The following is an 18077-nucleotide window of genomic DNA, read 5'->3' as shown; positions in this document are numbered from 1 at the left end:
TAATTAATGGATTATTAGTAGGAGTATGCATGTAGTAGAATATGTTAGCAGTGTAGTAGTAGTAGTAGTAGTAGTAGTAGTAGTAGTAGTAGTAGTAGTAGTACTACTAGTAGTAGTAGTACCATCACTACTAGTAGTAGTAGTAGTAGTAGTGATGGTATTACTATTGTTCCTCCTCTTCTCCTCTTCATCTTTCTACTACTACTACTACTACTACTACTACTATTAGTAATGCAACAAGTAGCTACTATAACTATCATTATGATTATTACTATAATAATAATAATAATAATAATAATAATAATAATAATAATAATAATAATAATAATCATCATTATTATTATTATTATTATTATTATTATTATTATTATTATTATTATTATTATTATTATTATTATTATTATCATTATCATCATCATCATCATCACCACCTACACCACCACCACCATCACCACTCCCTCATTCTCAACTCCACATCCTCCTTCCCTCACCAAACACAAGCGAAGCACACGAATTTCACTAGCTTACTGGCACCACCTTAACATACGTACGAGAACTCACAAAGGGATTCCAGGAGCAGTATGTTGCTGACATTTGATAGGAAAATAATTCGCGCATGTAATATATTTGATGGATGGGCACGTGAGGAAGGCACGTGAAGGGCAGAGGTGAAACGGAGGTAGGAAGACACGTGCTCCAGAGTCCATAGTTCATCCACACTCCAGACAAGATACATTATGGGAGTGTAGAAGAGTAATGGGGAGTTTTCAGAACTAGTGGTTGTCACCAGGTGGCAGCACAGACACAAACTCTTCTCTCACATACAAGCAATATCAGATATAAAATATATAAAATCAAACTCTTTTCATGAACAAATGTATATAAGTTGATTTTCTAGTCAATCGGCATTTAGATTTATTTGGTCATCTTAAGATTTCCAAATGAATACACTCTTGATTGGAAACGTCTTAATCTAGACAACAGTAAACATAAAGGCAACATGTCTGTGACAGTCAAAAGTCCAAATTACATAGATCTCCTTCCCAGTTTATGGAAACGGCAATTTTAGTAAAAAAAAAAAAAAAAAAAAAAATGGCAACTCGAGTGTCCTGGCGATAGTAATGTTGTATCTCTAACCAAAACAAACACCTGACTCGGCCGCGCTGGTTGAACTTAAAGAAACACGTTGTTGGACAAGAAGAATGTTGCTGCGGTGCCCATCTCCACTACGCCCTAAGCAATAGATTACGGTAGCTGGACACTACAGCAGCAGCAGGATCGCATGAGAGATGTTTTTTTATTCTCGATTACTTTGCCTTGTCGCTCGCAGAAGGATATTTCTAATGTCTGTCATTATATGCTGGAAAATAAACTACTGTCATGGTATCTCTTGCAACGTTTACCAGAGACTGAAGGACTAGGTTCTCTAAATGAAAATAGAGGATGGTTTTGAATTATGTTCTGTCTGGCTGGTTTATTGTGAAAAGGACATACTCCTGCAATAAGTGTCTGGCCCTGCTTTGTTCATAGCATATGTAAATGACACTTATTGTGGGCTGAACTGTAGAACATAAAAACTATCAATGACAGAAGTATTGCCCATAAAGCAACTATAACACTTGTAAGAGAAACTTTACAATCTGCTCAAGTTACATTAACTCACTTGAATAGCAAATGGTAAAATAAAATTTAACATCAATAAATGCAAAACATTACATAATCACAAGCAACAATAATCATGTTCAGTATTATATGAAGCAATTTTCTAAGATGAGAGAGAGAGAGAGAGAGAGAGAGAGAGAGAGAGAGAGAGAGAGAGAGAGAGAGAGAGAGAGAGAGAGAGAGAGAGAGAGAGAGAGAGAGAGAGAGAGAGAGAGAGAGAGAGAGAGAGAGAGAGAGAGAGAGAGAGAGAGATGCCTAATAAATTGGTATCTTTCAACATTTACCTAGCTTTTAGATCTGACAAGCACAATAATCCAAAACTAATAAGCTATGCACAATTATTGTAACAAAATTATAATTTTTCCAAATGCAAAATGTTGCTCTTCCAGACTGTTGCTGATAAGCTGGCACTGCTCACTTTGTCCAGACAGCAGCTGCTGTAGTGAGTGTTCTTGTACCTTTTCCATAAAAATTTCCATAAAATTTTCCTAAGCAACACAAACTTTCTTCTAGTCCTGTCAGCTATAGCTAAGGGAATAATGAGTGAAGGAAAGCCTTTACTATTTTATGTATCATGCTTTAGATTGAATAGTGTAGTTTAACATAAACTGACAAAAAAGGATCAACAAATCTATTGTTTGTTCTTCCTTTGTGTTCTTTTTACATTAACCTACAGGAGGGACTGTCTGCAAGATCCTTTCCCAGTGGAGTCATTGGCAGACACATGCTGAAGAGCACAACCTGATACTATGAAGTGGATTAATGTATACTAATGCTGAAATAGTTTGTGTCCTCAAATCAGCATAGATATCATGACAGATAATAGAAGATAATCATTAGATTTGAGGTTTGGCTGAAGAAATGGATAGTTCAGAAACTCATTCAAGTAGTTGTCTAGCACTGAATAACTTGGGGACTTAATATTCCTAATTTAGCTTTGCAATATTCCAACATTGACTTATCAGTTGTATATCTGTAGGGACACATCCTTAGTTGCATTCAATGAAGGCCAAAGGGACAATTCTGACAATTCTGAACAAACTGTATTGATATATGTATTAGATCACAAGACTTGCATAACTATTATCCTGTACATACATCACAAGCATTTCTCTGATGAAGATAGGATGGAATCAGTCAATTTGAAGCCGAGTGAGGAATTCAAGGCATGCAATTTTCTTTTCACTGTACATGGTATCTGAGTTGAGCTGCATATCCCAAACCGAAACTTGCAAATATCAGTACGTGTTTTCCTACTGCACCATTTCCCTGTTGGAATTTCCTTTCTGCATATGTCATAGGGGCTGTCCTCCCCCATTCACTACATACAAATTTAAAATTCCTCTTGTCCAAACACTGAAAAAAATACTCTGCTCAGTATGCTATTCTCTTCATCTTATCATAACACGATCTCTCAATATTTCTTGTAATCCCACATTCCTTGTGTACATTAGTCATATGGTGAATTAATTCATGAATAAAAACATAAGCTCATCTAAAAATTGCTAAATTTCAGTTTTATACAATATGTACTTCTATTTTCTATGCCTTTCCCTATGTGCAACAAGCTTAGGGATCTCATAGGAGGGTATGCCTTTAGGGTAGGAAAGGCAAATATATATTAACATTAACCAGAGTAACAAAATTGGATCAGTAAGAGACTGATGCATGTCAATTAAGGTGATTTTCAGGTGATCTGACGAAGCTAAGTCCAGCAACTTAGATTAAGGAGGTTATAACTTTGGTAAGATTCATTTTGAAGAGTACGTCACTGTTAAATGTCCAAGAAACAGACATATGGTAGTTCACATAACTTTACTGAGCTCTGACGGGATGCCCTGAATTAACATTAAGTAGTATCTGCTTACCCCATCCTAAAATCCAGTTTTTCCACTGGGTCTCCAAGCTTACTGGGCAGAGGGGAAAGATTAAAGTAAAAGGTTGAAATTACTGTCCTAAATTTCACCACTGTCTTATGATATGGTCAACTCATGTGCTTAGAGACCTTCAATATTCCTTATGCCACAGAGGTGGGAACATCAAGAAATAAAAACAAGACAGGTCAAGCCTTTAGGAACCCCAACAATACAAAAACAGGATCATAAGAAGATTGACCATCTTTTTAAGATGGGAAAGGTTAAGCTACATTAGGTTAGATTAGGCTAGTGTGACCTCATCAATCCAAACCTTATCCACCTCATCCTCATCTTATTTTCATGTAATCCCAAACATAGATCACAAAGCAAGATAAAAAGATAAAATGGAAAAGTCATACATACATAAAGAATAAAAAGAATCACATTAAACTGAATTAACAGTAGGACATGCAAAAATGGGAATAATTAAAACTAGCTAGGAAATAAATGATACTAAGGACAAGGAACCTATGACACTAAATTGACCTAGATTCTCAAGAATAGCTCAATCTGGACATGAGTGTGTGTGTCTCCTCTCAGTTCATTTCTTGCCATCCTCTATCTTGCATCCTTAAATAATAAACTGAGTAAATATTAACCAAAACTGACCAGATAACAACAGTATTGGACTCCCAATCTGCTTCTCTATTTCATCCTGCTTTTGACTTGAGCTCTTTTGAGGTTTCAGATTTGATAACCCTTCTAACTACACTCTTGGGGGACTGACACCTTCAGTAGCACTTTTTTTTTTATATAGGCTTTTTGTTGCCCTATGTCAGTCCTCTCTTACATAAAGACAACAATAATAACAATGATACTTAACAATAGTATAACATAAAGAAACCCCAGTTGTATTTGTCATCCATTAACAATGAAGGATATACAGAGAGAATTTGGATATGTACTTACAAGTAGTGAAGGCTCGGCTAGTTAATTTCTCCTTGATTCTTGCTGACAAAGGCAAAATAAGGCACTTCATGTAATACTTTCACATATTATCATGTGTTTTCTGACGATTTCCAGTATAATATTTGCCTTCATAGTCCACTGTACCTTCGAGTCTGGCAGATTACCATAACTTCGGAAACACATGTAATCTACCAACAGGTAGAAATTAAATGGGTTACGTTGACAGTAATAAGTGACAGACTCCTTGCTGTTTTGCTTGGATTTCATTCATGCATTGCATTTCATATTCACACTATGAAATTATTTCCAGTGATGTTTTTTTTCAAGATACAAATAATGCCTAGCAAAAACAACTATTCAATGAAGATACTTGTAAAAAAAAAAAATAAATCATACATATCTATGAAAAGCATTTGAAAACTACCTGATTGCTTACAGGATTATTGCTACATTCTTTTATAAATGCTCTTATGTTTTAAAGCTCCACCTTTCTTTAAATTCCCGTGTCTATAGTTTAGAAGGAACACGTGTTGTGTAGACAGTTCATAACCTCGCGGTATATTTGTTTATATCATGTTTGTATACTTGCCAGTGAGACAGACTTTTTTCCTGTGACTATACTAAAGTGATACACTGTCATAAATGTGTGCCTTTCTCTCGGACATGGCGTGAAATAAACCAGATTTAAGCCTAGTCGTACCTCCCGCAACCCGAGGCGTTCAGCTGGTCACGGTAAGGCGGATGTTTGTTTATTTTTCTCGTGAAATATTTAGTATTTTATTTTCCTTTTCCGAAGCGTGTTGTGTTTGAGGGACAATAAACACATAAATAAATCTTGCACCGGGTTAGGGGTATGTTATATGCTTAGGTAGATGAGCTGGATATTATTTTATATAGATGAGGGTATAATGGTAACCATTGTAAGCATGTAAATATTTTTGAAGTTCCAGTGTGCATATATATCAAATTCCAGCACGTCTACAGGCTCCAATAGGCTCCAATAGATTAGACTTAGCTTTAGGATAAATGTTAAGTTTTTCCCCACCCCCTCTGAACATTTTCAGTTTGTTAACTGCCTAAAGAATAAACCGTTTATTATTATTATTATTATTATTATTATTATTATTATTATTATTATTATTATTATTATTCCAACAACGGTAGAGGTCGCCACCTCTGGCTTTGCGGTTCCATTTTTCATCACTTGACCGGAGGTCATGGTGTTAACAGTTGCTGCGAACCCAATGATGAAAGACAGATAGTCTCTCATGCTTGTGCGAACCTGCGACATGCGAGCAATCAGTACCATAAGTATACATACAACAATAAAGCAAACATTTCACAATAAATCACTGTACAAGGTTAATCAGTATAAGTAATAGACAACACAAATTATCAGAGAAATGATACTCCCTATACACAGAAAATCACAGCATAAGTACCTATGAAAAACAGTAGCACTGCTCACATGTTTATAGTCATCGTATATTATATAAATACTAACTAGTACACAAATACGAATATTGCTTACTCAAACTCCAGAAGATATGAAGCAACACATACACGTTAGTGAATACAGTTGCAGCTGTTAACACTGAGGAGTGACGATCTCCAGTCACGTGATGAAAAGTGGCGCCGCAAGGCCAGAAGTGGCGACCTCTGATATTATTAGAACCTGACGTACTGGAATTTTCCATTTATGCATACTGGAACTTCCTAAATACTTACATGTTTACAATGGTTACCATCACAAGGGTTTGATAGCAATGAGTTTAAACTTAAACCATCTTTGCTATTCGAAAATGACAATGGAAAATACGTAAGAGCGCTGTTATTATTATTATTATTGTTGTTGTTGTTGTTTTTGTTTTTGTTTTTGTTGTTGTTGTTACTATTAAATACCCATTATGTAACTGCTATTTTCATGGAATTAATTGTAAAATATTCTTTTGTGAAATTGTATACGGATAGTAAATAAACACCTTGACATTTGGTAGCTAGCAGAAACTTATTTGCTTTTAATAGTTGATAAAAGACGTTTCATTATTTCGTGCACGTTACTGTGTTCAAAGTGATTAGCCTTGATTTGTTCGCCTTCCCCGTTGACATTTATGAAAGGTGAATGACACGTGGGAGCGGGATTAGGTCAAAGTGGTGATCTGTACTAGAATGTGGAGATGATGGGGAAAGATTATAGAAATGGATGTTTATATGCTGCCATTCAGGAAAGATGAATGATGTAGGAGGATTGAAAAGCCGTGTGTGTGTGTGTGTGTGTGTGTGTGTGTGTGTGTGGGTGGGTGTGTGAATGGGTGTGTATTTCTTTTTATCATCGGCATGTTATAAATTACAGCAACTGGTGGGTGTGACGGTTGCGAAAAAAAGAATACCGTGTTTACATTTCAAAATTGTACATATTGAGTTAAAGTATCAAAACTTCATAGTAAATGCTTAAAAAAAAAAAAAAAAAAAAAAAAAAATAAATAAATATATATATATATATATATATATATATATATATATATATATATATATATATATATATATATATATATACATAAGAAAATTAAGATATTTTCTTAATTTTCGTGACTGGTATCATATAGTATATGAATAGATTTGAGACCCACAGTATGAAAAAAGAAAAAAAAATAACAGCTGTAGTTTGCCATAGGGACTGAAAACAGATATGCTGCCATCAATAAAGTTCAAACTAGGAAAGAAAAAAAGCAAAAGTCAAATAAAAAAAAATGCATTCACCTCACCACCTTTCAGTACACGACCACAATAAACACCAAAGGGAACACCGAAACAAAAGTATGCCAGTAATAATTTTTCCTGACGGCTTGGCAAACACGCGGGGCCGCCAGCACAACACATTGGTTTGGTATCATAAGGGAAGGAGGCCAACAGACAGGAAATGTATGCATATGTGTCAGTGACCGGTCCCTTGGCTGACAAATTAAGAAAACAACGGAAACAGATATCTCGGTTATGATTTAAATATACTTCAAATTGCCTTTTCTTTCTTTGGCTGGTTGTATGTGGTGGTGTGACGGCTCGTAGTTTGCAGATCCATCAGTTATGTTGGAGTAAGATATAATAAGTGAATTAATCCCTTCATTAGTGGTTATTCCTTTTTTTTATTAATTAATTAATTTATTTATTTACTTATTTATTTTTTATTATCGCGTACAAATTTCAGACACTCATTTTGTTTTTGTATCGCCGTCGGGAAACAAAAATTCGCTCATGGGAAATGTCATGTTTTACTAAATTTTATGAATGTTGCTTTATAAACGCTCACTGATGCCGAGCCTTGAAGCGAGAGAGAGAGAGAGAGAGAGAGAGAGAGAGAGAGAGAGAGAGAGAGAGAGAGAGAGAGAGAGAGAGAGAGAGAGAGATTCGCGTTACTGTTGATTAATATTGTGATGATATAACATTTTTTTTATACTATGCTGTAATTACCTTGAATTGCTCAGACATAATGTTACTTTTAACTCTGAAGCTCAAATCCGGTGCTTAATACTTAGAAGTGAAAATGAGTAACATCAGGAACTATCTTTTCAATGTCATGAAGAGAACAGTGCGTGCGTTGTGGGAATAGGTTAAGTACAGTATGTAGGGTAAGGGTTTGCAAGTTGTGGGAAGCTTTCTTAAGGAGCAGTTCCCACTTAAAATACTTAAAATACCTGAGGTAGAGGAAGTGTTATGCTCGTTGCCAGATATCACTCTACACGTCCCGCGTCACTCTTTTCACAAAATCTGACGCTTGTGCAGTATTTTCACTTTGTATCATTACCTGCTTTACTGTTTAGAAAAAAAAAAAGAACAGTACTTTGGGAACCTAAATGTTAACGAAATATATACAGTATTTTATTAAAGAACTAACACTCCTTGTTCTAGTACGCGTCAAAATTAAGAACATAAGAACACAAGAACTACCAAGAAGTTAATAGGCACATCCGTAGCAGTCCCTGTATAAAACATACCCATGCCCTTCTATCATCCCTATCCGTATAATGGTCTCATCTTTTAAAGCTTCTTAAAAACTCTCCTTGCCTTCTTATCCTCCCTACCGTGTATACTCTGTCACTCGCATTTCCATGGAATCCAACTTTATCGAATCCTTAACTCCCTATATACTACAGCACGTGTGTTGGCGCTGGGCATCTGTAAACGAGACTGTACGTGTGATCTGAGGTTGTTTATGCCTTTGTGTTGGCAGTAACGAGTCATTGACCTAGAATGGAAGGGTAGACAGGAATTATCTTATCTGAAGTGTACTAAGAAATGGATAGGGGACGTTTTGAGGTACGGAGAGGGAGAATGAGTTGAGATGTTAGGACTGGAGTGAGTTAAGGCAGGTGATTCTTGGGGCTTATGTTAGCAATACCGAGTCACTGATCTAAAGTGGAAGGGTAGACATGAACAGTGTTATCTGAAGCTTACTAGGAAATGCAAAAGCTACATCTTTGAGGTATAGAAAAGGAGAATGAGTCAGAATGTAAGAGCAGGGAGACAGGTGATTTTGTGGGCTTATGTTGCCAGTACCGAGTCAATGACCTGAAGAGGAGAGGAGTGACTTTATCTGAAGTGTACTAGAAAATGCAAGAGAGATATCCTTGAAGTATAAAAGAGATGAATGAGTCTGAATAAAGGACCTGTGGGAAGGACAGCCAGGTGAGGGAAAGAGGAGTGGCGGACAGGTGAATTTTTGTGGAGAGGGAGAAGAAAGAAGGTTAAGTGGCTGATTGGTGGGATGACGAACGAGAAGCAGCAGGAGTGATGGGCAGGTCGTTGAGTAATCTGCAGGAATGTTAAGGAGGCTGGTGTAGGGATGAGTGAGTGACTGCGGGGTGAGGGGGAGAGTGACAAGACGCTCGGGAGTCGCCTGAAGTCCACTCAGTCCATTACTCTTAGATTCGTTATGTAAGTGAGATGTCACATGATGTTCAGAGTCACGAACTGTAGAGAGAGAGAGAGAGGAGAGAGAGAGAGAGAGAGAGAGAGAGAGAGAGAGAGAGAGAGAGAGAGAGAGAGAGAGAGAGAGAGAGAGTTATCACCAAGCGTCAAAGAATATATATCCCATATTTAGTTACGAGAAAGACTACCTAACATAGACCTAACATAATAGTAGGTAATTAAACTGACAAACAGCCAAATACAGACAGAAGGATAATTTTGGTGAACAAGTGGAGGGGCAGATGAGGAGATAAGATAACTGATGTACTAAAAAGATGCATAAATAGCCAGTGAGACAAGTAGTCAGAGAAATAAACAGCAGACATGCAAAGACAGGTGGAAACAAACGGGTAAATGAAGTACGAGAAGAATCGATTATGCCAGGGAACCACCATAAACAGCATTGAGACAGATAACAGGCTAATAACATTGTGTAGACGGACAGACAAGTTAGCATAAGGACATTCCGACACACAAAGAGACAAGCAGGTTAACATCATCTCCTCACTGCAACATGCACTGAAGATCTTTATTTCCAAGGACACTCACCTCGCTGCGTAGATGGCAGTATTAAATTATCATCATTAAATAAACCATGAGAGTGACGCTGGTTAAAATGTCAAGTTACTAAGTATAGAAAAGAGAGAGAGAGAGAGAGAGAGAGAGAGAGAGAGAGAGAGAGAGAGAGAGAGAGAGAGAGAGAGAGAGAGAGAGAGAGAGAGAGAGAGAGAGAGACTTTGTTATGTTGTGAATTTACATAAGCTAATCATTAAAAGACACTAAAATGAACATGTAAAAAAAATAATATGTTTCCTTCTTTCGTCTTTTAAATATGTGGATGTAAATGTTTCTTTAGTCACCTTAAACGGGAAAGACCTTGGCGCCACCTCGACGTTAGGTAACTGCTGAATAGACTTGTTTGCTGTCATTAATAGTGCTCAGCCATGAAAATTTAAGTCTCTCTCTCTCTCTCTCTCTCTCTCTCTCTCTCTCTCTCTCTCTCTCTCTCTCTCTCTCTCAGATTGTGTAATTCCAAGCTTGCTGCCTGCTCGCCCTCTCGCTTGCACTCCTTCCCTCAGTTACCACCTGCCTAAGACCTTGCGGGGTATTTCTAGATGCAGACGCAGAGCAACAACTCCCTGAATGTTCATCACCGGCCTCTATTTTTGCCAGGGATTGATCAGCCATGAATATCAGCGCGACCAAGGGCGTCAGTAATGTCAGCGACTCGTGTGCAGTGTCCCGGTAAACGCTACATTACATTGCAAGGGCACACGTGTAATATATTTGTCTGGTTGGATGGATGGATGGTTGTCTGTCTTTGTTGTCTGGCCTGCTTACTCTGTGTGTGTGTGTGTGTGTGTGTGTGTGTGTGTGTGTATGTAATGTATCGATTTTCTTTTTTATCAATTTATGCTCTCCCCCCCAAAAAAAAAAAAAAACCTGGGTCGTAATGCACACCTGTCATGCAAGGTGCAGAAAAGGGCGTGCAGGGTCATCCTTGGCCCTGCATACACCACCTATGAAGAAGCCCTGACCACCCTGAGTCTGTCCAGAATATCCACCAGGCACCGAGAGGCTCTGGAGAAGTTTGGGAGGGGACTACTGCATCATCCGCGTCTCAGAAACATGCTGCCGCCCGACGCGCCTCGCCCTGTCCGTGCCACCAGACACCACAACAAAATAACGCCCCTGAAGGCGCCGCGCACGGACCGGTACAGACTCAGTGCGATTCCCACCATGGTGCGAGCCATCAATCAATAGTATTTCCCTCCTAGATTAGACTTACCTTTAGGATTAATGTTAAGTTTTTCCCCATCCCCTATGTACATTTTCAGTTTGTCAACTGCCTAAATAATAAACCGTTTATTAATTATTATATAGGTTAATCTAATTGTCTGCTGACCTGACCTGACCTGATCTGACACTCATTCTCCCGCCTCCTCTTCCTCCTCCTCATCGTTCTGTGCGGTCTGGAGCTGTCTATCAAATATGCTCAAAGTTTGATGTTTTGTTTTAAAAATGCTATCAGTGTTTGCAAGTTATCGTTGTTCTTTTGGCATCTGGCTTTTCGGTGCCTTGTCTGGAATACTTTCCACTTGTGAAAATCATTGGGGCTTTCAACATAGTCGTTGTAGTGTTTGATGGATTTTGCACCACAGCTGGGGAAACGTTCATGAGAACTCTGCTGGGTGACTATCTGCTGGGTAAATAGTCCCGGTGAAATTCCATAAATTGTATTGTAGTGATCAAAATTTAACCGCCCAACGTGGGGCTCGAACCCACGACCCCGAGATTAAGAGTCTCGTGCTCTACCGACTGAGCTAGCCGGGCTGATACTTCAGAAACTTGCAGGACAGGACTTATAATTATAGGTAACATTATAGGTAAGAGCTTAGCGATCGTATTCTTAAACGTTTTGTTCTCATCAGGATTGTTTTTAAATGCCACATAATTTATTACTTAGGTTATTTAGAATATATTTTCCTTATTAATGTTACAGATTCCCTGTTATGCCTAGTAAATCTAACATCATCACAACATCATTGAAAGTTCCATTAATTTCTACAAGAACCTGTTAAAAGTGGGCAAGATGTGACGCTGAAAAGTTTGAGAGTAATTATGCCCTTGAAAGTTTTGTTGGGACGGCCTAGAATAAATGTTAGCCTTCAGAGATAGTGAAGAAAGTGAAGGGAGCATTATGTTCAGAAGTAGAATCATAGAGGATGTTAATAGTGTTGATGATTAGTTGAAGAAAAAGGCGAGGGTATATTAATAAACTTTTCTCTTGTCTTCCCTTCGTTATTTTTGTTGTATTTTAGTTTTGTTCGTTCTTTCCTCTTTGTCACTGACGTGTATATTATTTTCTTTCATTCTTTCTTTCTTTTTTCTTTCTTTCTCTTTCTTTCTCTTTTTCTTTTTTGTTTGTTTCTTTTCTTTCTTATTTGCCTGTTTTCTCGTTGGCATACTTTCTCTCCCATTCTTCCTTCGCTGCCAGTTTGTTACTCTGCATATCTATCCACTTATTGTCAATCATATACATCACCTAACATATCCTGTCCATCTCCACTTTTGCTCTGTAAGAAGCCAATTTACTTTCAACTTTGCCCAGATCTCAAAAACCACGATGTTCTTTTCATATACTTCCGTCCGTCAACTAACATTAATACGCTCTTAAACATTCCTGAGCCATATTTGTCTCAGTTACCATCCGGCTAAGGCCCTTTAAGGTGTTGGATGCAAGCACAGATCAACGCCCTACTGGACACCGCTGGCCACTAATGTTTTTCCCTGGGATTAATCAGCCAGGAATAGCAGCAAGGGCGTCTGTGATACCTACCAGTGACCTGCTAACACTGCAAGGCCATAGGTGTAATATACGTATGTGGCTGTCAGTCTTTGTTGTGTGTGTGTGTGTGTGTGTGTGTGTGTGTGTGTGTGTGTGTGTGTGTGTGTGATATGTTGTTGGAAATGTTGTTCTGATGATTTATATGGTCCTTAACCTAATTTATATTCTGTTTTATTTAGTTTTTACATTTTTTTTTTTTTGTGGACAAGAAAAATCTATCTGAAATCTATCAATCTATTTGTGTGTGTGTGGGGGGGGGGGTGTGGGTGGGTGTGTGTTTGGATGTTACTACTATAGAAAAAGAGACATGTAACGTACCCGAAAGTTACAAGTTATAAGATGTAAATGAATAGATAGATAGACAGACAGTCAGATAGATAGATACGCAAACAGATAGACAGATAGATAAAAAAAGAGAACAAATCACACACTGTTAATTTTAGACCACATCTTTTGAATTCGTAAACGTAAACAATAGAAAATAGATCAATAAATGAATAAATAGATAAAACAGAAAAGGTGTGTGTGTGTGTGTGTGTGTGTGTGTGTGTGTGTGTGTGTGTGTGTGTGTGTGTGTGTGTGTGTGTGTGTGTAATGACCTGTCATGCACTATTTTATTTTTTTTTACTATGATAATTTGTATTCCTCCACCTAGACCCTGACCCACACCTGTCATACAAGGTTAATGGCCCGCTGACCTGACCTGACCTGACACTCCTTGTACCTTTCCCCCCCTCCCTCTTTCTCCTTCCTCCTCTTCCTTTTTCCTATCCCCCCTCTCTTCCTCCCTCCTTCTCCCTCCTCCTCCTTTTTTCTTTCTCCTTCCTCCCTTGTCTCTTCTTCCTCCCCCTCCACCTCTCCCTGTGCCTTCTCCTCCTTCATCACCCTCCTCCCCCTCCCCCTCCTTACTCATCCTCACACCATCCTCTTCCTTCCCTATACCTTTCCCCTCTCCCTGGCCTACACCTTCCTGCTTCCACCTTCCCTTCCACCTTCCACCTCCTCTTCCCCCTTGTTCTTGTTCTTTTTATTGTTATTGTTCTTGTTCTTCTCGTTGTTGTTGTTGTTGTTGTTGTTGTTGTTGTTGTTGTTGTTGTTGTTGTTGTTGTTGTTGTTGTTGTTCTCCTCCTCCTCCTCCTCCTCCTCCTCCTCCTCCTCCTCCTCCTCCTCCTCCTCCTCCTCCTCCTCCTCCTCCTCCTCCTCCTCATCCGGTATGCGGGTGATCATAGCTCACCTGAGGGAAATTGACCACCCTGCCGTGCATAGTTTCAGGCCACCCTTGGACAAGGTGTTAACCTGGTAAGTCCCCCGGGCCAGGGTTACGGTGAAGCCACTGGGCAGCAGCAGTGGTGGACTGGACTGCAGGCAGAGGATCCCTGGACGGGACAATGGCTGGAGTTCCAAGGTCCTAGTTAGCTGGACCATGCCTTAGCTTTAGTTAGCTGGGGGCTGCGGTTTAGAGAAGTGTGGCGGTCTCTACACTAATTTAGCTTCACTGGGAACTAGTTGTTGATGTGAATCACCCGCCTCTCCCCTGCTAATGGCGGCCTTTTCATCTCTATCCTTCATAATGACTGGTTCTCATCACTTTTCCATTCTTCTCTCTTACTATATAAGGAATATTTCAGTTTCTTGGTCTCTCTGGAAGTGCGTCTGATAGTCTCGTGGAGTCGGTGGAGAACTGATAGTCTCGAGTCGGTGGAGAACACTTGGCGACAGGTGCCACCGGCCAGGCCTCGCAAGGGTCGCAGAGGTATGTCAGACGTGGCTGAAGGTGAGGTTGGGTGCTGGTTCCGTTTCCCCATCTTGCCCGCTTTGCCTAGAGTGACTACGCCGGCCCCACTCTATGGGACAGAACTGTGAGGACAATAGCTGCAAGCGCCGGGTTGTGAAAGTCTCACTCGTGTCCGAGACTCTAGGCAAGCGATTGGTCTTTCTGGCATTTTCAAGACCCTGTGGGAGCTAACTCCCAGTGTTGGAGGCATCCAACACAGCAGTATCTGATTTCCATGCATAAACTTTTCATTTGCTCAATTTATGGTCACTTCTTTTCTGAAATTTCGAAAGTGCTCTGATTAATCAGTCATGCCATCTCTTCTCAGACAATGCGAAGCCTGTCGTGGCAGGTTTGACCCTCAGTATTTTAGAAATTCTTCTGCCTGCAGGTTGTGTCACCTCCAGAGTAAGATAAAGAGACTCAACGAGAAATACGAGGAGAAGTGCAAGCAGTATGAGGACGTCGTGCAACAGCTTGAAACACTAAAAGAGTTCGTTGTCTCAAATACAGGTTGCACCTCCACAGATGTTGTTCCTGCCATCCCTGACAGACCTGCCTCCTCCACTCCAGGGGCTCCTGCCCGCCCACATGCTGTGCTTGCAGTCACCATTCACATTAGTCAAGAATCGTGCCACCACCACTAATGTTAAGAAATTTTTGCCCATCTCAACACACAACAGGTACCAGATCCTAGCTGAAGAGGAGGAAGATGCACAAGAGACGAGACTGGTCGGAGACTCAACAGTCAGAGGTCAGCTCTCTGAGTTCTGTGGCAGGGCTCGTCGGACACGTAAGCGTCTATGCATGCCTGGTGGACGCTTAGACGACATCACGGCAGCATGTGACGAGGCAGCCTGCGGATCTAATAATAATACCCTCTTTATTATTCACGCAGGTACAAATGATGTCGAAAACACTAGGTCTGAAGAGCTCATGGAAAAGTTCAAGAGGATGATACAGCGCTTTAAAACTAAATCCAATAACATTATTGTTTCAGGTATCCTCCCCCGGACCAGGGCACCGGCTGTCTTCTACAACAGAGCCTTCAGCACTAACAGTCGTCTCCGTTCTCTTTGCGCAGAGGAAGGTGTAGACTTTGTTAATCTTTGGGACGACTTTTACTTCTTTATTTCAGCCGGATGGTTTACACCTAAATGGAATTGGCACGACTTGGCAGACTCCTTAGTAATAAAGTTTCTATTTTCAGACCAAAAAACGACCAGCAAGATCGTGTAGCCCCAGACTCTTAGTAGACTCCTCGCACAACCCAACCTCCATGCGCAACACTAGAAAAGCTTGCCTAATCAACGCTCGCAGCCTTAGAAATAAATTTTCAGATTTAGAAACCCTGGCAGCTGTAGAAAACTACCACATTATTGGTATTACTGAATCTTGGCTGAACTCTGCAAACAGAGACTTTCTTGCGGAATACAACTTGCCAGGCTATGAAATGTTCAGCTGTGAAAGAAAAGACAGGATAGGAGGCGGTGTATTGCTGTATGTGAAAGCCAGTCTTCAGCCAACCATACTAAAAACCGAAAAGATTAACAATATAGATTCAGTCTTCTTGCATTTAAGAGAAGAAAAGTGCTATAGGTCTTATTTATAGGCCTCTGGTTCACAATGTTTCCTCCGATAAGAATTTACAAGATCAAATTACTGAAATAAGTAACACTTTTGATACAGTCGTTTGTGGAGACTTCAATCTACCTGTTAACTCAAGGGGAAATCCACTTAACTCTCATTCTGGTCACGACTTGTATAATAATTTATTAGAATGTTCCCTAAAGCAACACGTTCAAGGACCCACACGAGGTGACAACATATTAGATCTTGTTCTTTCAATAAACAATGACTTAATATCTAACGTTAATATTGGTCCTGAATTTAGTACAAGTGACCACAAGATTGTCTCCTTTAACATCAACTTTCAAGCATATAAAGACATTGTTAGCAATGAAAAAGTTTTCATATATAAAAAAGGAGACTACGAGAGACTCAGGTCAATTCTTTCTGTCGCAGATTGGAACACTGAACTTGGTGAAAGTAACATTGAAGAATCATGGGCGAAATTTAAGTACATTTTAGAAAATGCTGTGAAGACATGTATCCCTATGCATAAAAGACGTCCATGCAAGAGAAATAAACCTAAATGGTGGACAAACAACATTGAGTCACAACTACTGCAGAAAAATCGTGCCTACCGTAAATATTTGTCCTCTCAGAATGAGGCCGACAAACTAGAATATGACAGACTTCGACGCGAATCAAAAAAGCTCATTAGACAGAGTAAGAAAAATCTAGAAATGTTTATTGCAAGCATTGCTAAATCCAATCCCAAAGAATTTTACAGTTATGTTCGAAATAAAAAAGTCATTACATCTCACATTAATCAAATTACACTAGATAACGGTAATTTTGTCACCGGAGAAACTCAGATCGCGGACACACTGAATGATTATTTTGCTTCAATTTTTACAGAGGAAAATACTCATACAATCCCTGAACCACTCCTTATGCTCCACAACATAACCCCTTTAAGTGTCTGCGTTTTTCATGAAAACGATATTATCAAAGTAATTGATAAAATGAAAACTGACAGAGCCCCTGGCCCAGACGGTATTGCACCACGTGTCTTGAAAGAAACTAAATTTAAAATTTGTAAGCCCCTTTCATTGCTTTTCACCAAATCATTTAACTGCAGTAAGGTTCCCAAGGATTGGAAGTTAGCTTACGTTACCCCCATAGAAAAGAAAGGCAATAATTAACTTCCAAGTAACTACAGACCTATCAGCCTTACATCTGTAGTATGTAAACTAATGGAAACATTAATTCGCAATAATTTAGTGAACTTTCTAAAGGAAAATGATTTAATCAATGACTCGCAGCATGGCTTCCGAAACAGACGTTCTTGTCTAACTAATCTGCTTGATTTCTTTTATGATGTTTTCACCATGTACGACGAAACAAAGGCAGTAGATATAGCGTATGTAGATTTTCAAAAAGCTTTTGACAAAGTTCCCCACAAGCGGCTACTAGCTAAATTGCAGTCACATGGTGTAAATGGAAAACTTCTCAATTGGCTTGAAGACTAGCTGTCTGAGAGAAAGCAGTGCGTTGTTTTAAATGGTAATTTTTTCAAACTGGCGAGAAGTTTTAAGTAGTGTACCACAGGGATCTGTGCTCGGCCCTGTTCTTTTCCTTATTTACGTTAATGATATCGATGAGGGCCTCACCTGTAAAGTATCTAAGTTCGCTGATGATACAAAAATAATGAATAAAGTAGTCACGTCAGAGGATAAAAGAAAATTACAATCTGATCTCGACCACTTAGCCACTTGGTCAGACAAGTGGCAGATGAGCTTCAATGTAGATAAGTGTAAAGTGTTGCACATTGGTAGTAATAACGATCACACTGATTACTTAATGAACGGTACCGAGCTTCTCAGGGTTAATGAGGAAAAGGACTTGGGCGTTATAATTACCTCAGACCTCAAGT

At 39.2% G+C, this 18077-nt stretch overlaps 1 long non-coding RNA gene and 1 other non-coding gene across 2 annotated transcripts in view; one reads left to right on the top strand and one right to left on the bottom strand.

Annotated features, from left to right (window-relative positions):
- Positions 1–4985: 4985 nt before the first annotated feature.
- The window catches only part of LOC135114496 (uncharacterized), an 87340-nt gene continuing 74248 nt past the window's right edge, over positions 4986–18077 (top strand). The window contains exon 1 of the long non-coding RNA XR_010275525.1: positions 4986–5219. This is a non-coding gene — a long non-coding RNA (uncharacterized LOC135114496). The remainder of the gene's footprint in view (positions 5220–18077) is intronic.
- Trnak-cuu (transfer RNA lysine (anticodon CUU)) lies at positions 11714–11786 on the bottom strand. The gene has a single exon. It is a non-coding gene; the product is annotated as a tRNA-Lys (tRNA).

This window comes from Scylla paramamosain, chromosome 27, assembly GCF_035594125.1.
Source record: "Scylla paramamosain isolate STU-SP2022 chromosome 27, ASM3559412v1, whole genome shotgun sequence".
Classification (NCBI taxonomy): Eukaryota; Metazoa; Arthropoda; class Malacostraca; order Decapoda; family Portunidae; genus Scylla; species Scylla paramamosain.
The sequence above is the reverse complement of the archived record's forward strand: the minus strand, read 5'-3'. Positions and strand labels throughout refer to the sequence as shown.